General features: G+C 42.7%; 1 protein-coding gene and 1 long non-coding RNA gene across 8 annotated transcripts in view; both read right to left on the reverse strand.

Annotated features, from left to right (window-relative positions):
• SLC24A4 (solute carrier family 24 member 4) overlaps nucleotides 1-22,216 on the reverse strand; it is a 104,468-nt gene that overhangs the window by 46,093 nt on the left and 36,159 nt on the right. The gene's annotated exons all lie outside the window — the stretch shown is intronic.
• LOC309344824 lies at nucleotides 3,884-6,666 on the reverse strand. 6 transcript variants are annotated; one of them, XR_014157893.1, is made up of 3 exons: nucleotides 6,340-6,666; nucleotides 5,003-5,214; nucleotides 3,884-4,147 (listed from the first exon to the last, which is right to left on the reverse strand). It is a non-coding gene; the product is annotated as an uncharacterized lncRNA (long non-coding RNA). The 6 variants fall into 6 exon arrangements; XR_014157894.1 differs by lacking the exon at nucleotides 6,340-6,666 and adding an exon at nucleotides 6,039-6,330; XR_014157895.1 differs by lacking the exon at nucleotides 6,340-6,666 and adding an exon at nucleotides 5,984-6,330 and having other exon boundaries at nucleotides 5,003-5,148.

The raw sequence follows: 22,216 nt of genomic DNA on the forward strand, positions 1-22,216 counted from the left end.
AGACAATGACTAGCAGTTGCAAAGGAGCCTGGAATGAAACAGCACTTAGCATGCTTGCAGTCCCCACCCCACTTCTTCTTAGTAATCAATTTGATGTGGTGAGAAGCCAAAGATCAAACCTTCTCTCTCAGGGAGAGCACCATATGGCAGGACAGGAAGTAAGCTCCTTGTGCTCCAAAACCCGCTTGCTCTCCCTCTCCCAATTCTGCAAGCAACAGCAATTGCTAAAACATTTAATCTCTGCAGTATATTAATTCAATTTGCCTGGCTCAAGCAAGAGAAGGCTGCCAAATACGATTATCTTTGTCACGGCGAGTGGCAGGTTACAAAGCAAACGGCGGACTCGAACTGCAAACTATTAAATCCACCGAATATTTGCATTCTGAAAGGACGGTGTACTGTGTCTTAAAGAAACAAGACTCCAGAAATGCTCTTTTGCTCTGACTATAAACATTCTTTGTGTGAAAGTCAAGATTAGCGAAATAAATGCAGCACTAATTCATTCGGATTTTTGTTTAATTCCCTTAAAAGGTAGTTCAGTACTATTAACCCTATTTTACAGATGGAGGCACTGAGCTGGAGAGAAAGTAGCCTGGGTCACCTCCAGACCATCAATATTTTTCAGGGGGGATTCCACCACATGGTGGAAAGTTAGGTTTGTGCATTTAAAGTGGATTAAAGTGCTCTATCGCCCTATCTCTCTCTCTCTCTCTCTCACACACACACACACACACCTTTTTTAAAAAAATAAATTTAAAAACCTTACTTTTTTTGCTGTTAGGAAGGTGACAGGAAAATACACTGAAAAGTGTGGTATGATTAACAGATGATTAACAGGAAGATGCAGAAACACCCAGCAAGCAAGTCAGGATGAAAGCTCATTGTTGTTGTTTTTTAAAAAAGGTAAAGGACCCCTGACAGTTAAGTCCAGTCTCAAACAACTCTGGGGTTGCTGCGCTCATCTGCTGTACTGGCTGAGGGAGCCGATGTTTGTCCACAGACAGTTTTTACAAGTTATGTGGCCAGCATGACTAAGCTGCTTCTGGCAAAACCAGAGCAGCGCACAGAAACGCCATTTACCTTCCCGCCTCAGCAGTACCTATTTATCTACTTGCACTTTGACATGCTTTCGAGCTGCTAGGTTGGCAGGAGCAGGGACTGAGCAATGGGAGCTCACCCCCTCCTGGGGATTCGAACCGACGAACTTCCGATTGGCAAGCCCAAGGCTCAGTGGTTTAGACTGTATACAAATCAACAAATGATTGCTCAGTAAAATGTAACCTCAATGTACGCTTTGTGCAAACCCTGCAGGATGTCACACTCCCTTCCTAAAAAAACATGACAGTGACTTTTATTTGTAAGGAAGAAAGAGATCCTTATTCAGACTAATAGGGGTACAGACTCAGTAGCAAGCCCAGAAGTCACAATTCCCAGGTATAAGAGCAAGGTAAGAGGTTCATAACTGAATGGAAGCTACAAAGATGTCCCGCCAGTTGACCTGCTCCTCTCACTAAGCTTCTAGAGATGATGTGGGCCAAGCTCACTCCTTGCAACTCTTTGGCCCAATGCACACACATGCTCCATTGGGGGTGGTGTGTCTGATCCCACCTATAAAGAAGGCACCTGGTTCTCAGTGACAAGGCTGTGTCTTTCTCCTCAGCCTCCATGTTTCCTCCTGTTCTAGGCGTCTTTCCTTTGTGAGCCAGTTTAATTTACTTTACAGCGCTTCTTTCAAAAGGGAGCTTAACTCTTTCTGTGATTCAGCACTGTGAAAAGATTCTCAATTATATACTGGATGTCTTATACCCCCCACCTCCACCCTCAAAACCCTGTTGCCCACAAGCACTCCTGAAACAGTTCTTTGAAACTCTCCACTGTGGCTGGAATGTTGTAATATTTAAGTAAGCAGAAAATGTATCTTGGAGTGAAATGAAAACAGCTGGTTTATTCAAAACCTATGAGCTGATTTGTGCTCCAGCCCAGTTAAAACAAAAACAAAAGAACCCTTTCCTTCTATTGTGTTTTGTTGTGTTTTCACTATATTGCTGTGCTACAGGACAAAGCAGCTCCTGGGAAGATTGCAGAAATTCCCAACAGACGATTGAGAGTGAAATTTTGTTTTCCGTATAAGTGTACTTGCTTCCACAAGACTACATGGCACATATTCCTGAGAGACTGAAGAGGGTCAAATATATACACTCTAGGAAAGAAGCGATCCAATGGGAAATGGCCACCATTTCTAAATACAGTGGTACCTCGCAAGACGAATGCCTCGCAAGACGAAAAACGCGCAAGACGAAAGAGTTTTCCATTTTTTGAGTCGTTCCACAAGACGAATTTCCCTATGGGCTTGCTTTGCAAGACGAAACGTTTTGCGAGTTCTTGCGAGTTTGTTTCCTTTTTCTTAAAGCCGCTAAGCCATTAATAGCCGCTAAGCCGCTAATAGCCGTGCTTCGCAAGACGAAAAAACCGCAAGACGAAGAGACTCGCGGAACGGATTAATTTCGTCTTGCGAGGCACCACTGTATTATCTATGTAACCATGCAGAAAGAGACAGGGGATTATTTGGAAGTCTCAAAAGAAAGCGGCACTTGAGAGTTAAATTTTGTTTCCATATGAGTGTGCTTGCTTCCACAGGATCATATTTCTGGGAGACTGAAGGGGGTCAAATATATATCGTCTAGGAAGGAAGAGGTCCACTGGGCATTTCCAAATATCACCTATGTAACCATGCAGAAGAAAACAGGGAATTACTTGGAAATCTCAGAAGAGAATGAGGGCGACATTTTGACAGCAACTAAGAATGAAATTTTGTTTCTGCACATGTGCACATGCTTCCATAGCAAGCAATGCCTGGCACATGTTCCTGAGAGACAGAAAAGTGCCAAATAGATAAACTTCAGGAAAGAAGAGACCTAGTGCAGCACAGCCACCATTTCTGAATATTGTCTAGGTAACCATGCAGAAGAAGACAGAAAATTACTCAGAAGACTTGGAAGATGGCAGGGGTTCTGTGCCTCCCAAGAGACAGGAGCTAGGGCTGGAGGATTGGGAGGGGTCTGAGCAGTCAGAGACAAGGGAGGAGGTGCAGGACATGGGACAGGAGCTGGAGCTGCAGGAAGGACACATAGCACCAGGAGCTGAGAGATGGTGCCTGAAGGGAGGCGGCAGCAGGATCCTTTCTGTCCTCTCCCCCACTGTCCCCTAGAAACAGGAGGGGCTTGAAGAGGCAGGCACAGTGACAACTTGCATGTAGAAGTTGCAGGATGCTTGCACTCACACCGTCAGATGAGGGTGTAGGCGTGTCCACCTATTGCTCCACCCACCCAGGTCAGAGCGCAAGCCAGGGGAGGGGCATCAGTTGCCTAGCCACCAAAGTGTGTGTGTGTGCGCACACACACACATTTAGTGCACCTCAGGAGCTACTGTAAGTTCATACTTTGTCAATAAAGAATTAAACTATGGGGCAGCTGTCCTGCTCGGGCTGAGCATGCTCAAGACAAGCACAAATAATGTTTGATAGGGGGCAGGGAACCTCAAAGGGCAGGGAGAAACTCAAAACCCAAGGTCAACTAACCAAGCTCATTGGTCAGAGAGTGCTGATGGTGAAATGGAAAACCATGGAGGAATGGGGACCAGAATGAAGTGTAACTGAAGGAGATATGGCTGGCTGACTAGAAACCTAAACAGGAGAACTCCATACCACTTTCTTTTCTTTTCTTTTTTTTGGGGGGGGGGTTATAGGCCCCACCTATAAAATTCTATAGTAATATTAAAAATAAATAATTATATAAATATTATGATTCTTCTAATCACAAGAAAGTCCCAAGGAGATTACATCCAAAAACAACGAGTCCGAGACAACAAACTGCTGAAACAGTAAGAAGGAGTCAATACATTTTTATTGGTATCACTGTAGCAGGTGTGATTTCTAACTACTCCACTCCAATAACAGAAGTCGTTTAGAAATATTCCTTTGGGTGCATATGAAATGAATGTGCCATTGCTCCAAGCTGCAGGATCCGACAGACTTCAGGATGCAGGGCATGGGATCACCCTTGAAGAAGCCACAGAGGTTATTTCTCTAAGTGGAAGACTATTGATCCAGCTGGCATCCACAGTGATCAGGGATGACTGCAAAGAGCTCCTGTGGATTACGGATGGGGGAGGAATTCAATTCAGTTTGCATCTAAAGGTGAATCTAGCAAATATGCACCTTCCCAAACAGTATCAGAACTGAAGCACAGCCATCGTTTGAAATGCACACTTTTCTGAATTTCCTGAGGCGGTTCTCCAACCAACCAAAAATGTTTTCATAAACACATATATCAGGGCAAAGTGTGAATAAAAATTGAATACATCCGTAAAAATAATATTAAAAAATGCATTATATTGGGGGTAACTGCTTTGCAAAAGATGTGTACGTTTGTAAAAACTGCATACAAAAATGTGTTTATTAGGAGAAATCTGCACCAAAATGAAGATGGATTTTCATTAGGATTTTTAGATAGATAGATAGATAGATAGATAGATGTAGAAAAAATGCAGATTCCTGAAGAAATGCGGAGAACTGAATTTAAGATTAGGAAAATGTGAAACTGAGAGAACCAAAAATGACAGGCCCTTCCATTTCTACTGTGGATACATGATGTTATATTTTAACTGGCATTCACAGCCCCACTGTGAATCTGCTCTGATGTTCTAATAATGGGGCTGGAATAAAACACCTCCCCCCCAAAAAAATCAGCAAATGATTTCAAAGCAATGCACCACACCCATTAACACCCTGTATTTAAGTGATGATGGGGAAATTTGGATGAACTTTATGCAGGGAGTTTCATCTTGAAGAATATGAACAGGAAGATTAAGGAAATAATATCCATTTCTTACAAATATAGATGCAAGATTATTACAAAGTAACTTGAGTCAGCTTTCCAAGTTTCATAACCTCTTGCTTAACACATAACAAAACTGCCTGCAAGCAATAAATAGTTAACAGTACCTGTTTACCCGAGGCAACAGTTTGTGCAGACCCAAGGCTCCAGGCAAATTCCTAGATTCTGTACTCCTAGATTCTTGTCAAGTTTTCACTATCTTGGAGTCAGCTGCGTAGTATGTCAATCTAAGGCCACTTAACCAACAGGTCAGCTTTATGTTGTAAAATGACAGTCTGATATTAAACATAGATCCATATATGACAGGGTAAACGAGCCCCTAGATAGTATGTATAAGACAATAATCACTTGAAGCCTGAACTACAAAGCTAAATACACTTTATCTTGATCTTCCATATCCAATAGCTGTTTGGCATTTCAGCATTTTGTTATCAACAGATTTAAGTTCCAGTTAAGGAGGCAATCCTATACATGCTTCTCTGGGTGTATTGCCATTGAGCTCATTAGTGATTACTTCACTAAAGCTTGCATACTCTCCCTTCCCTTTGCATTTAAGAATTAAATCTTCCATACCTGGTTTGTTCTAAGCAGCAGTTTCCTATTTTGTCTGAATACAGGAAACTGTGGTTTGTAGGAACCACAGTAAGTTAACAGGCCAGGACATCAAACCATGGTTAGTTGTTACACATGAACTGAGTCAGTAAGAGGCTTAGTTCAGTTCAGTTCAGTTGGCCAGCTTCACAGATTTCTAGACTTCATTTATGAAATTGTTAAGTGGGATTTGTAATATACCATATGGAGGTCAAATACTGTCCTGTGTGAACCTCCATGAAACAAAAGAAAAAGAAAAAATGCACTGGAGTTCTGCCATTTGGAGTAAGTTGGAAAGAAATTCAAACCCAGTAGGAGATGCTATGAGCTTGGATCAGGACTGAGAAATGGCCTAGGGACTGGCATATGGATATAGATTTCCTCCTAAAATTTATTTAGCATGACATGAACAGAATATTTATTACTGTTTAATGAACAAACAAATAGGACAGACCACTATCTAGGAGGGTACATCTAATAGCCTGCCATATACTTACAGCAATTGTTGGATAACAATTTGAGTTGTCAGTGTTGTGACCTGAATACACTAACCTATATTTTGTCCTTCCTTGAAAACACCTTTTCTTTTCTTTAAAGGCTCCTCCTGTTATCAAAAGCATTAGGAGAATCTACATGCTAATTATTAGCTCTGCAACAAAGGCACAGCTCTGATCTACTCAAACTGCATTTACACTGGTGTCTAAAGTATGCTAATGAAAATAAAAATGCTTATTTGAAAGTATCGGTCATAAGTCATGGCTCAAAAGGATAATTTTTAATATTCCCTTTTCCTCAACAGCAAATTGCTACTAATCAATTATCTATAATCAATTATCTATAACTGTATATCTACCTGTAAAATAAATCAAAATAACATAACATAAAAATAAAAATATGATCTCAAAACATGAACAATGCCAGAGAAGCATCACAGGGGGGTGGGGGTGGGAATCTATTATAAAAGTTATGTCAGAACCAATGAAGCAATACTTTCATAAATAAATTACTGCAGACTGAAATGGATAAGCTCTAAACAGTAACAAGTCCTCATATTGAAGAAAGAAGCCAAATTATTGTGGGGGAGGTGGAGGCAGGTCTGAAGAAGAGTGTGTGTAATTGCCGTAATATGTATTCCACTCATGCTGGCAATGTTGAAACAACATGCAAAGGACAGGCAGAATCTTGGGAAGCCTCTCATTGTGACACTGTCAGGGCTCTGGAAGAGAACAGGAACCAGAAGAGGTGCCAATGGTGAATATGAACAAGCTCCCATAAAGGGTTTTTTAACTGAAGGGAAGACTTTGAAAATGGAGAAAGGCAAGATAATGGCAGTATCAATGGACAGTGAAACATCTGTCCAGATATAAACTGACTGCAGGAAGTTCATTCCCAGTATATGATGAACACATCCACAACAACAGCAACAACATATTTCTGATACCCCCACCCATCTGACTGGGTTGTCCCAGCCACTCTCGGTGGCTTCCAAGAAAAAAATTATAGCTGTTTAACTCTTTGGCATCTGCCAGAAAGGCATTCCACAAGGTGTGGGTACGGCTACTGAAAAGGCATTTTCCTGATTCCCTGTAATTTCACTTCTTGCAGAGAGGGAACTTCCAGAAGGCCCTCAGACCTGGACCTCTGTGTCTGTGCTGAACAATGTAGGCAGAGATGCTCCTTCAGGTATACCAGGCCGAGGCCATTTAGGGCTTTGAAGGTCAACACCAACACTTTCAATTGTGCTTGGAAACATACTGGGAGCCAGTGAAGATCCTTTAGGACCGCTGTTATATGGTCCCGCTGGCTGCTCCCCGTCACCAGTCTAACAGCCACATACTGCATTAATTGTAGTTTTCAAGTCACCTTCAAAGGTAGCCTCATGAGGAGCATGTCTATGGTGAAATGGTACAAGCTAAACACATGGAGGGAGAAGAGGGATCATGCCTGATGACCTATCTCCACAGGATCCAGTTGAACCTGGGTGTCTATTGTCTTTAAACCAGACTTTATACCAGCAAAGGAACAACAAAAGGGCAGCATTAGTCTTGCTGGATAATATAACATCTAAAGGGAGTCTAAATCTAAACCTCATTAAAATAGAAGTGAGGCATATATTCAACCATGTCCACTTTAAATAATACATCTTTCCAATTATAGAGCTTGGGATATTTATTTTGGTATGGCAAACTATACTAACAGAAAAGCACCAACATCACATGCCAAATATGTCTTCAGTATTCAAATTTACATTCACCAGGGTAGTCCCACACATATTAAGTGTTGCATTTATGATGTTAATAATTTTTTTTAACCACCTTTCATTTCCAAAAAAAAAAACCCTGGAGTTGATCACTTTATCAAACTCTGTATCCTTTGCCAAAGATTGCTCAGCTAAAATAACTGCAAAGTGAGAACATATTTCTTGGAACAGTGGCAATTTAATTTTGTTATTAATTTACTTTACTGAAACTCCACAAGTTAGTTATTAGTAAACTGTGTTTTTTGTATATTCGAGTCACTCTGCGGACAATTAGTATTTTCAGGAGCACTGGCTGTGGAAATGATAGTCATCTTCCCTTCTGCCTCTGCTGGAGAAGCTACGTAAGTTTGCCACCATTACTGTGGCTGTTGACAAAATACAACGCCTTCCCCTCTCCTGACACTTCCACTGGCTGTGTCCATGTTAAACGATACGTGTGATCTTCTTTATGGGCACCCTGCTGACATCTGATATTGTTGCTGATGCAATATACAAATCGTGTTTCTCATGCCTACACTTCCAGGGGTAACTCCAAGGAGATTATGCTACGGTAGTCTAAATGGACGTTACCAAAGTGTGGATCACCATAGCAAGGTGTGATGGGATGATGAGCTGCTTGTGCGTAAAAGCTTAGTCCCTCAGAGCTTGGGCATGGTTCTCAAAGCTCTTTCCTCCACGGAGCCCCTCAAAACATGACTCCCTTAATCGCTGGCAGAATCCGACAGTGGGCGTTTACGGAATCTACTCCAGCATAAAAGTTCCTTAACGGAAACGCGTCTTCGGGATTCTCGGCACGACAGTTTCCGGCGAGGAGTGGGTGTACCTATAGGAGGTCCTGAAACTTCCCCACTGTTTTCGCTGGAAGTCTCCTTGAGCCATCCCTCCGACTCACTTTCTCTCTGCATTCCCTCTCTCCCCCTGCTGGTGCCTTCTTCCGCTGTCGAGTCTCTCCTAGCTTCCGTGAGCCCTTCCACCACCTGCCTCTCCGATGGCAGTTCCCTGACACAAGGCTATCCTGGTCCAGGAGAAGCCACAGCCAAAAAGACTTGGGAAAATGCACCAATAGCCACCAAGATCACTTAATCACATATGATTGCACCCACTGGGTGGCAGTAGTGATGACAAAGAGAGCTGGACTCTCTAAGGACACAGCATCTTCAAGTGGCTGTCAAGCAGCCAAGCTTCTCAAGTTGAGGATGTGGCTGGTTGCTTCCAGTCTCTCTTCTGGGTCAACAATTCCCCCTAAAGTTGAACGTGACAATTTCCCAAGGCACTTTCAATTATTTAATGATTTAAAAAAAAAAATCATTGCAGTGTGTTTGGGTACTCCATAAGGACTACATCATGCCCCGTGGGCATTCCAGAAGTTATGGCCCACTGAAATTAATAAGCATGGCAAATTTGGGTCCATTAATTTCAGCAGATCCACTCTGAGTAAAACTTAGTTGAATATAACTCAGGATCTCTACCTGCCTTTTGGGATGGAGCTTTCTTTTCATCTTCGCCAACCCACAAATGGCTGATGGGTGGGTGTATGATTAGCTGCAATTATTGGAATAACTCTGCTCTCATTTATTAGTTCATTCTCAGCTTTGGTCTCTCAATTTGGTTTCATTTTTCAGATGCATGTCCTGAAGAGAGAACTGTTCAGATGTGTTCATTTCCCCCAAATTTCCTTTTATGATGTCAGATGCAAAGAATGTGCAATATCTTTCTCTCTCTCATGGGTACATATTTCAGACCTTCATTATCTAGAGATACAACTGACTGCCAAGCAGACTTTCTACTTCTAATATATCATATAGTTAAATATCCAGTTTGTTTGTTTTCAGGAAAATCCTCTTAGACCTTAAATGTAACTTGCAAAGCCAAATGCACTACTTTTGCTCATTCTGATTACACTTCCAATTTTTGCACAATACCTTTTCGGTTTTTAATCTTTTCTTTGTATGATGCAATTTCACTTCTTTTTCTTCTATATAGTTTTCATTTGATTGGATTGAGGATGCAGCCTAAACACTCTTGCTAAATACTAAGTGTGGGAAATAAAACATTTACCTCTTTAAGCATCTAGTGCACCTAGAACGATGCCCAAATTTCCCCAATACATAGCACTCTATCTATCACATTTCAAGTATCATCTATACCTTGCAAACATCAAGAGGAATCTGGGCAGATGCATGTAATTTTTGAGATTTATTAATTATTGTCTGACCTAGAATTATTTAGATACTTGTTTTCTTTTGATAATGTCCTGTAAGCCAGTGGTGAGCAGACTTCAGGCTACTTTGTTTTTTAATTAGAGCTCTGAGGCTTAAGTGGTATACTAGCATCTCAGCAGGTGAGTCACTTGATTGCTTACCAGGTGTCAGGATGCTGTCAGCGGCTACCGGCTGGTTGCCCAGGAAGTATAAAGACAAGGGAAAGCTTCTTACCATCCTTTTATATTTCAATACTTACAGAGAGAGGCTATAGAACCCATCCTCTTGGATAATGGCATTGTCCCAAGTGAATCTCCACCCCCGTCTTTCCCACTTCCTCATTCAGGTGCTGCTACGTGCCCTCTGTCTTTAAGCTCTTTGCTCTCCTACTTTTAAGCCTTGCCAGGTTCTGGGAAATTGAGGGTCTGGGATGCTTTCTAATGACACCATGTCAGCCAGCTGCTGCTCTAGTTCTGCCTTCCCAACTTTCCCCCTCATCTGCCTCTGAGCTGTGACCCTCCGCAAACCACTGTTGTAAATCTATGCTGTCTTCTATACTGTAAATCTATACTGTCTATAGGGTCAAGATGGGGAGGCAGTCTTCACCATTCCTCCTCTGCCCAGTCGCTGACACCAGGAGAGGGGAAAGTTGGAAAGGAGGTTGGCACATTGGACATGCACCAGTAGAGCCAGGCCAGCACTCCTTGCCAGTGCTTTTGCACCATGCCAACCTCCCCACCATCTTGGCCCTCTCCCTCCCAGTATGCAACAGTGACCTACCTGCCAGGAAGAAGTGTAAGAGTCCCGTTCCACCTAGCAAGCTGCTTCTGCCCTGAGGTATAACATCCAGAGCCAAGGGAAAAGAAGAGACTCAGGAGGAATATGGACACACCCTTACAGTTAAAGAACATGGTGCCTCTGGGAGCATACTAAGTCCAAGAATTTGTTTCCAATTCCAAAATTGTGCTTCCAGTCCTTTCAAACAAAGATCCACTCCTCAATTTCTTTCAGACTGGCTTAATTCTAGCAGCCTAGCAGTTGCTGCTATTGTTAGACAACTGGGAGTGAGAAAGTGTTGCCAATCTACTGCTATTCACCCAGAAACCTACCGTGTAGGTGCTGATCTTCCCTCTGCCCACACCTGATTTAAGGCATTGAGGCAACCCAAAATGCCAATAATGACCGGAGAATGCGTGCTTTTGGGAACAGCCAATTTTAAAATTTCAGTTTACTTAATTAAGTGACTGAGTGCAAGGATGTCTCTCCTGCCAGATTCATCTGGCTTCTTGCCGTGGCCATTTCCCCCGAGGGCTTATTGTAGGCGATTAAGGCATTTGCTGGAGATGGACCATCTCCGTGAGCAAGTCAAGTCCACTCTGCTGTTAATCAACTGCAATCCCACAAGTTCTAATCAAATGTAAAACTGTGGTATCCGACACTCACTGATTGCTAGGTCAAAATTTTCAACCCAAAGGTGACAATCTGGAACTGTACTGCCTGAAATAAAGGCTTCTGCCTTTTGTTGTGGAGCTAAGACGTATTGCTCAAGTCGCACATTAGCATGGTGCACTGAGAAAAACCAGTGTTATTATTTGTTAATAGAGTGAAATGTTCTGAGAAAACTCTTGATGCAAATGTTTTATGATGCCAGCTGATCTCTTGGGATCCCCAATTAAGTTCCAAACTGGCAGCGAGCTCTGCGATTTTAACGCCTTCTAGCCTGAACATGAATACAACCCAGCCTCACTCAGCCTTGCCCCATCATGAGCTCAAAGCTAATTTGGAGCTAGCTGTTATTCATCATCGCTGCTAAGGTTCATGTGCTGTGTTCAAAATCCATGATTTCCTCTTACGCTTTTTAAAAATACTTTCCTGAAATTAAAATATCAAAAAGCTTTGCCTAGTGCTGTCCAACATGTCAGAATGTTGGCTGTTCCTAGCACAGTACTCTCAAGTTGTCCAACTTGTGCCTCTCTATCCTGCAGCATGAAGCTAGGATAGCCTTCACCAATGATGACAATGTACTGGAACTGCCAGCTGCAGTGGGAACTTTCACAGAGCAGGCCTCCTGCTCCCACCTGTCTCACAGTGATTAGGCAGAGAAGACCATATCATCTGTCACCATCAACTGTGTCTCTCTTTCTGTACGGGATACAGAGAAGGAGCTCTCCACCTTATGTTACAGAATGAGCAGGTTGGTACGGGAGGAGGCATACTTCAAATACCCTGGACCCAAGCCATTCAGGAGAACTTGCAGTTTGGGCCATTTGCTTTTTGATGGTCAGTACACTTCTTCCTTAAGAAGAAAGATGGAGGGGATAGCTTGTCCTCAATATCCATATGTGAGGAACTATCTTTAGTGTTTAAAGTGCCCATTTCCTAGTAAGATGGTCCACAGATACTTGCTGGAGTCCCGCAATGTATGAGAACAGAGGCAACAACAAAAAATGGTTCTTTAGACATTTTAAAAAGCAGAGGCTTCCAGTGCATCGTGCCTCTGTACCAGAAGGTAATCCCTGCTGTGGGAACAGCATAGTACCCATCCCACAGGCATTAACAAGGTGAGATGAAGCTCTCAGTGCTCACCTGGAAGCATGAAACATCCAGCCTCATTTCTATTGTCCCTCAGTCAAAAATAGCTGTTATGATTCTGTGCACAGCATGCATTCATATTACAGCCCATGAATTTTCCTTTGCTAAATTGCAACATGCAAGAAACAGTAGAACCCAGAAAGCTTTCGTTGTTGTTTTTTTCTACTGTGGGCACTTCCAGACAGTCGCTATTTAGCATATGGGATTCAACTGCATACTAGCAAATTCAGGTTCCACAGCTGAACAGGGATTTAGTGATCTTGTGAAGAAGAAGAAGAGTTTGGATTTGATATCCCGCCTTTCACTCCCCTTCAGGAGTCTCAAAGCGGCTAACAATCTGCTTTCCCTTCCTCCCCCACAACAAACACTCTGTGAGGTGAGTGGGGCTGAGAGACTTCAAAGAAGTGTGACTGGCCCAAGGTCACCCAGCAGCTGCATGTGGAGGAGCGGAGACTCGAACCCGGTTCCCCAGATTACAAGACTACCGCTCTTAACCACTACACCACACTGGCTCTCAAACTTGCTTCCCCTCCCCCAAACTGGATTTTTTGAGGTAAGGAAAGTGACAGGAAAATGCACTAGAAAATCGTGGGACAACAACTGCTTGATGTGACATCATATTAAAAGGTAAAAAAAGGTAAAGGACCCCTTGGATGGTTAAGTTCAGTTGAATTCGACTATGGGGTGCAGTGCTCATGTACGCTTTCAGGCCAAGGGAGCCAGCGTTTGTCTGCACATCTTTCTAGGTCATGAGGCCAACATGACTAAACCGCTTCTGGCATAACAGAACACCTGATGGAAGCCAGAGTGCATGGAAACACCGTTTACCTTCCCGCCACAGCAGTACTTATTTATCTACTTGTGTCGGAATGCTTTTGAGCTGCTCGGTTGACCAGAGCTGGAACAGGGCAATGGGAGCTCACCCTGTTACATGGATTCGAACTGCTGACCTTGTGATCAGCAAGCTCAAAGAGGCTCAGTGGTTTAGACCACAGCACCACCTGTGTCCCTTGACATCATATTATCTCCCCACAAGCAAATCAAAATGAATAAATACTCAATTAGCAGCCAACACTGTATTACCTCCCAGAAAGCTTTGTTCGAATAAATCTGGATGAATGCTCAGGAAACAAGTTGTCCAGAAGTGACCTGAGGTAGTTCAAAGCCGTATTTGGGGTTTGGCATCTTATCTGATGGAAACTGGAGGAGTATTTCCTTTTTTTAAAAAAAATATTTTTTTATTAACTGGCCAATCACATCAAATTAAATCACATCATATAAATTCCGAATTACAAAGCCAAATTTTTAAATTTTGTTGGGGGAACCCATACTTCAAGATCCAAAGGGGGATTCAGATCATTTTTAATAGGGAGAAATGTAAAGTATTGCACTTGGGCAAAAAAATGAGAGGCACAAATACAAGATGGGTGACACCTGGCTTGAGAGCAGTACATGTGAAAAGGATCTAGGAGTCTTGGTTGACCACAAACTTGACATGAGCCAACAGTGTGACGCGGCAGCTAAAAAAGCCAATGCAATTCTGGGCTGCATCAATAGGAGTATTGCATCTAGATCAAGGGAAGTAATAGTGCCACTGTATTCTGCTCTGGTCAGACCTCACCTGGAGTACTGTGTCCAGTTCTGGGCACCACAGTTCAAGAAGGACACTGACAAACTGGAACATGTCCAGAGGAGGGCAACCAAAATGGTCAAAGGCCTGGAAACGATGCCTTATGAGGAACGGCTAAGGGAGTTGGGCATGTTTAGCCTGGAGAAGAGGAAGTTAAGGGGTGATATGATAGCCATGTTCAAATATATAAAAGGATGTCACATAGAGGAGGGAGAAAGGTTGTTTTCTGCTGCTCCAGAGAAGCGGACACGGAGCAATGGTTCCAAACTACAAGAAAAAAGATTCCACCTAAACATTAGGAAGAACTTCCTGACAGTAAGAGCTGTTTGACAGTGGAATTTGCTGCCAAGGTGTGTGGTGGAGTCTCCTTCTTTGGAGGTCTTTAAGCAGAGGCTTGACAACCATATGTCAGGAGTGCTCTGATGGTGTTTCCTGCTTGGCAGGGGGTTGGACTTGATGGCCCTTGTGGTCTCTTCCAACTCTATGATTCTATGATTCTATGATTCTATGATTCTTATTACTGCGTTAATGTCCAAATCAGTCCCAATCAGTCCAAACAAAGTTCATAATTCTATCCAGTCTTATCTTGGTGTTGCAACATCATATCTTGTTTGTATAATTTCTCTTTTTCCTTTACGATCTCTTCTGTTAGTCTCCTTAAGCCAATAGCAAGTGTAATAATCCTGTGTGGATTTCCCGTTCCTCCACTAAGTCCAGATGGTTTCCATATATCTCCTTCGTAGATAACATCACTTTTTCCATCGTAAATTTTGGCATTTGTCGCTCTTAAGTCCCACCGAGAAGTTGATTCACGATATGTAAACAACTCTATTTCTCTCTTTCTCCTCCCAGACCCAAGAGCTCCCACAATGCCTCACAAAATGGCGACAGCATTTTTTTTTCTGAGTGCGACACTCCAAAACTCTTAGCTTTCCAGCTTCATCTTGAAACATTGCTTTGGATCAAAAGTTTATCTCCACCGTCCCCCCCATAATCCTGGGGGGGGGGGTTAAGGAGGCTAATTACCCCCATCATAGCCTCCAAATTACCTCGTGTGGGTCGGAGAGATGTTATTGTCAGCCATCTTCCGATGCGCCACCTAGTGACCCCCCCAACTGGAGGAGTATTTCCATCACTCCCCCGCCCACCTTTTAAACAAACTGATACAAAAGGAAGGGAGGAACTAAAGTGGATAAGAAAGGAGGGAAGGGAAAGGGGAAGATAATGCCCTATATTAATTCACGTGATGCATCTTTTATGATCACAATCCAAGACGTTGAGAAATCACTTTATCCTAATCTTCTAAAATAAACCCTCTCCACAAACTTAATTGAACTATTGGGAGTTTTGGATGTATTGACATATGCCAAAAATTTAGTCCCTGTCCATCTTCACCATTCTCCCCTAACATTGTTGTCATCATCAATTACTACCACCAGGTCTCAGTATGGATTATGATTATTATGGTGGCAGGTACAACTCTCTGGGGAGAGCATTCCACAGTCAGGAAGCCATCACTGAGAAGGCTGAATCTTATATTAAAATTATATTAATAAGATGAAATTAAAAGAGAGAGAGAGAGAAGGCCGAGTCTTGTGTTGCCAACATCTGCACCTCCCTTGGAGGATCCAGTGGGTGGAGGGTATCTCTAAGGTACTGGGGGTCCTGAACACATAAGGTTTCATAGGTCAAAACCAGTGCATTGATTTGAGCCTGGAAACTAAATGGCAGCTAATGCAGTTGTGCCAGGATTGGCGTTATATGATAAAACCTCCTACTAGTAGTCAACAATCCGGACCGCCTCCTCCAGAAAGGAACCCTTGTGCTGAGTTTGACAACAATATCTCAAGAGGCAATGAAATTTATGGAGAACAGATGGAGAGAAGGGCAAACCACTTAGAAGATAATGCATTTCACAAGAGAATACATCTTTCTATCTGTCTTGGGAATTTTCCTGGCAGGAAAGACTGTGGGGAAATTTCCTGAGCCAATCTGAAGGCTCGCAGACGTGTGTCAAGCACCTTCATTATATAGTTATATAGTTTCCCTCACATGCTGAAGATGCACCTCTTTGCCCTGAGAAAAATTATAGTAATTGTTGACCGGTTGCCATTTGGAATTAAGATGGCGGACTGAAATGTGACCATGGCATGACTCTGCCTGTAGTCAAACTTAGCACAAGGCTTCCCAAGGTGGGGGAGGCCATCTTCATTGATGTTTGGATGCCGGGGGCCACTTTGAATCAAACTGGTTGACCAAAACATGGCTTGGGAGTGGCTTTGCCTGATTTTTGGCATGACAGGTAGAAAATCACAAATTGCACTGTCCATTAAAAAAATCACCAATTTTTTTTATTTCTGCAAATGCCAGAGCAGTGTCATGCGCTCCCTGCCACTATAAAATAATAATAATAATAATAATAATAATAATAATAATAATAATAATAATAATAATATTTCTGCCTCACCCTTCCACCTGCTGTAGCCACATGTCTTCTTCATCTGAACTTTGTAGTACCAAAAGGATTATACAGATTGAGCTGCCTATGCGTTCACATCAACAATTGTATAGTGACTTTTCTCCTTGCTGTTCAAGCCATTCTAGGAGAGCTGCCCCACATGGTTACAAAAGAACAATATAGGAACATAGGAGCCTGCTGCTATTTCTGTTTCAGATAACAGGCCTGAATGTGATTTTTATTGTAAGGATCTTTTGTAAGCTCCTTTGAGAGGGTTAGAAAGTGATAAAAAGTATTATTATTATTTATTTTTAAAAATCAGAAACCACCCCTCTTATGCAATACTTTCCCAGCCCCTTATGAATCTTTCCTCTTTCCAAGCTGTCTCCTTTTTTCCATTCTTTTTCAAAAAATGAAATGTAGCGTTAAGCTGTGTGCTTTCTTCTTCAGTGCTAGAACATAAATCTATGGCAAATAACAGTATGGGGTCACATGTAGCCATAGTACCACGAAGCAAGCGGGTGTGCACCAACGCCTGGAGGAAGACCCCCCCCCCAAAAAGTGTTTCTGAGCTTCCCAATGAGGAACAGAATAGTAGCAAATACTCACCCTTCCCCTCCTGTATCTTACCTGTTTACAACTCTCCCCTTTATATAATTAAAACAGTTGTATATGCTCCAGGGAAAGCGTAGTGGAGATGGCACAGGCACTAACTAATTAAGTGTTCTATAACATAAAAAAGCACTCCTAGCAGATTAGGCTAGTGGCCCTAAGCATTCTGCTCTCGCAGAGGCCAACGAGTGAAGCCTACAAGCAGCAAATAAGGGCAAATAGCACTTTCCTGCTCAAGGAACTTCCAGACACTGGAATTCAGATGGCCTCCTCTGCCTCTGGCACTGCAGGTGCTACAAAGCCATTGTGACTAGTGGCTGTTATCCTCAATGACTTTCTCTCATCCCTTTTTAAAGCTATTCAAGTTGGTGGCCATCACTATACAGAGGGTAGAGCATGAGACTCTTGATCTCAGGGTTGTGGGTTCAAACCCCACCTCGAGCAAAAGGTCTAGATGGCCCTTGTGGTTCCTTCCAACTCTACAATCCTATGATTCTGTGGATCTTCTGGTAGCACATTCCATACTCTATCTGTTCAGCACGGGAAATTTCCCTACTTCAAACACGATGAACAGTTGCAGAATGAGGTTTTCTTCTCTCTCTTTTTTGTTTTGGTACCCACAGCTTGCAGTGGGAGAAGTTAACACTAAGTGTGGCGAGGGTGCCTCTCCTTGTACAAATGTTTGTTGTTGTTGTTTTGTCGTTTAGTCGTGTCCGACTCTTTGTGACCCCATGGACCAGAGCATGCCAGGCACTCCTGTCTTCCACTGCCTCCCGGAGTTTCGTCAAATTGATGTTGGTAGTTTCAAGAACACAGTCCAACCATCTCATCCTCTGTCGTCCCCTTCTCCTTGTGCCCCCAATCTTTCCCAACATCAGGGTCTTTTCCAGGGAGTCTTCTCTTCTCATGAGGTAGCCAAAGTATTGAAGCCTCAGCTTCACAATCTGTCCTTCCAGTGAGCGCTCAGGGTTGATTTCCTTAAGAATGGATCGGTTTGATCTTCTTGCAGTCCATGGAACTCTCAAGAGTCTCCTCCAGCACCATAATTCAAAAGCATCAATTCTTTGGCAGTCAGCCTTTTTTATAGTCCAGATCTCACTTCCATACATCACTACTGGGGAAACCACTATACCTTTTATGGCCACTAAACATTTGTACATCACTACTGGGAAGCTATGGTTTTCCCAGTAGTGGTGTACAAATGTTTAGTGGCTGTAACAGGTATAGGGGAAAGAGTGGCAAATTGGGTTTCCCACCTTGAAGGAAAGGTCTCCCATCATCTACTTTACAGGGAAAGGATATTCTGCTACATGCTACTACAAAGCACAAAGAGGATCATTAGAAGCTTTGCATGCTTTTGCTCCCAGCGTTGCTTTGTCACTACTATTTCATGTATTTGGTTCAGGCTCCCACTTGATCTCTTGCCTCTTTTGTTGTTGCCTTCATTATTTTATTGAAACCCTTATTTCTGTGAAGCACTCAAGGTCATGTCTATCTGAAGAATGAGGCGACTTAAGCCACGCTTTGGAATTAATAAATGCTGAATAGGTAAATTTTTAAAAGGTCATAATGCATTTTTGAATCCTATCTTCTGCTGGAATTCAATTAAAGGGAGGCACCCAACTATGAACCTAACCTTTGGAAATCTAACCCTAGGTGCTGCTTCCAACTCAGGATTCGCTCGCATTTGCCATGCAAAACAGATAATTTCTCCAAGCAAGGCTTCTGTCTTTCCAAATATCGCTTTGCATGAAAGAAATACGACCCTATACGCCAAGGAAGCAGAACCTGCAGTTCTACAGATGATGGAACCATTAACCCCAGTCAGCATGGCCAATAGTCAGGGAAGATGGGAGCTGGAGTCCCACCAACATCTGGAGGGCCGCCATTTCCACAAGAAGAGTCCTGGTGGATCAGGCTAATGGCCCATCTTGTCCAGCATCATAATGACCAAACAGATCCCTATGGGAAGCTGAAAAGCAGGATCTGAATACAACAGCACTCTCTCTACCTGAAACTGCTAGCAACTGGAATTCAGAGGTATACCGTATTTTTCCATGTATAAGACATGTTTTTTTGCTTAAAAAAATAGTAATAAATTGGGGGTCGTCTTATACACGGAACATGGGCACCTGGGGGAATTTTTAAAATATTTCAGCATATGTCCGGGATTTTGGCTTGGGCGGGCTGAGGTGGTCCCTCCTGCTGCCATTCCCCCTTTCTCCCCCTCTCCGGGCTGCATGCTGGTGACTGGCTCGCCTCCTGAAGCCTCTGCTGGCTCAACCACTGGATCAAGAGCAGCTGCCACCGCCGCTGCTGAGAGCTGCCTCAGATACTTCTCCTTGCCCTTCTTTCCTCTTCCCCTCTCAAACTCCCACCCTGCCACCAGCCAGCTCACCACCTTCCTCAGCTCAGTTTGCTCGATGGCATGGCCCAGCGCAGAGTGGCCGCTGCCTTCCCCTGGCTCTTCCTTGGCATCCTGCTTGGGAGCCTGCTTCTCCGCAGCAGAAGCTGCCACCGAGGGGGGGGGGTGTGGTGCCCCAGTCACTGCCTTTGCTTCTGCACCTCAGTGCACTGCATGCACCTCATGCTGGAAACTTTGAGGGCAATCACCCCCAAAAAGATCAACAACATGCCATCGCCAATCATCCAGATTTTCACTTCTATTTTAGGGGTTCGTTTTCTGGGTTTTTTGGGTTCAAAAAAATAGGGGTTGTCTTATACATGGGGGCGTCTTATACATGAAAAAATACAGTACTTCCTCCAGCAGTGGAGGTTAAACACAGCCACCATGACTAGACGCCATTGATAGGAGGTGGAAGTTGAACTGAAGGCCAAACATTTTCTTTTCATTGTAGAAAAATACACATTCCATACATCCTATTGGGACACTCTGGGTACATTCAAGAGTAAAATTAGCCTGTGCCCTAGGGCTAGAGTTCCTTAGAAATTTACCAGGAAGAAGCAAAAGTGAGTCCCATTTTGCATTGAGGCAAAAAGTCGGGTGTTGGGGTCTAAAAAGCTTTCTGTAGACCAACATCTAGCCATAAAGTACCAAACAAAAAATTAAAAACATAGAATTGTCAATTTTTCCATGAGAAAAAAAATATTTGAAATCTAGATATGAAATAAATTACAATACCATAAAGACAGATCCTTAGAATAGCAATTCTTCAAATAATATACAAAACATTTTATGAGATAAAACACATGGTTTTCTTGGTAAAAGTTGTCCCACATAGCAAGGGTACATAGGACATTTGCTTTATTGTGATTTTTCCCTAGCTGGTAACGCATTATACAATCTCCTTTTGTAATATGCTGCGGCTTTAAATAGCACACAGTTCTGTCCTTTTCTATAATCCCTTCAGAGCCCCTCTACACATCATTCAGATCTTCTTTGAAATTTCACATCAAAATTTACATTTCAGGAATTTTATTTTTATTTTTTTTATTTTTTTTGCTGTTACTTGCAATGCAATGAAGAACAGGCGAGAGTCTATTTAAAAGCTCAAGAGTGACATCTAAGATGAGTAATACAATGCTAAGCTACTTTTCCATTGCTTTTTATTTTAACATCGGATTATAAAATTATCTTTAAGAGAAAGTTTGACTAATGAGAAAGCAATTGCTATCTTGGTAGCCTAATGCCATATAAACAGAATGATAGCTGAAACTAGGTCATGCCAAAGCATGTCTACTTAGAAGTAAGCCCCAATGAGCTCACATTGGACATGGGGCTACAGCCTTAACCTTCTACTGTACCAGACTTTGCAGACTTTATATGTCATTAGACAGCCACCATTTACAGCTACTTTACCCAGATCACTGCATCATAGTAAAAACTATAATTTTTCTTCCATCATCCATTTCTTTTCAATCACAAACACTAATTCGTGGACAGGGAACCTGTGGCATGGAATTTGCCTTTTTCACAGCCGCCACTGGGTCAATGTCTTCATCGAGCCACTACTATAATCCCAAGGTCTCGTTCCTGGTTAGTTAGCACCAGTTCAGACACTCTGAGTGTATATGTGAAATTAAGATTTTTTTGCCCTGACATGCATCACTTTACACTTGTTGACATTGAAGTGCTTTTGCCATTTTACTGCCCATTCACTCAGTTTGGAGAGGTCGTTTCCAAATTCACAGACTCTTTTTGTTTCAACGACCCTGAACAACTTAGTGTCATCACAGCAAACCTGGCCGCCACCTCACTGCTCGCTCGTAACTCTAGATCGTTTATGAACAAGTTAAAAAGCACAGGTCTCAATACTGATCCAGGGTTGCGTATATTTCTATAACACTCCTATAGATCTCATTTATTTCAGTGTGGTTTTCACAGACGTTCCTGGTGGATTGTGACCAAGTTTTGTAAGGAAGGGTTATTTGACACTTGAATGGGAGGAAGACTAAGAATGTGTGTGTGTGTGTGTGTGTGTGTGTGTGTGTGTGTGTGTGTGTACAGTGGTACCTTGGGTTACATACGCTTCAGGTTACATACGCTTCAGGTTACAGACTCCGCTAACCCGGAAATAGTACCTAAGGTTAAGAACTTTGCTTCAGGATGAGAACAGAAATCGTGCTCTGGTGGCGTGGCGGCAGCGGGAGGCCCCATTAGCTAAAGTGGTGCTTCAGGTTAAGAACAGTTTCAGGTTAAGAACGGACCTCCGGAACAAATTAAGTACATAACCAGAGGTACCACTGTATACACAAAATGAACAAAGGGCAATCTAAATTTATTTTAGTTTGTTTATGTCTTTTCAGACTATAAAGTGAAGGCATATCATGCAATAATTCTACTGAACCTAAGCAGGCTTTGATCCAGTTGGTGCCAGGATGGGATACCACATGCACCCTGCCTTGAGTTCCACAGAAAAAATGTACAGTCATTTTAGACACACTTGGGTTTAGAAGGCATTTACCTTTCCTCTTTCTACCTTGCCCCCCTCATCTGCAAGACTATATATTGCATAC

The sequence above is a fragment of the Podarcis erhardii genome (assembly GCF_964252035.2).
Source record: "Podarcis erhardii genome assembly, chromosome: 1".
Lineage (NCBI taxonomy): Eukaryota > Metazoa > Chordata > Lepidosauria > Squamata > Lacertidae > Podarcis > Podarcis erhardii.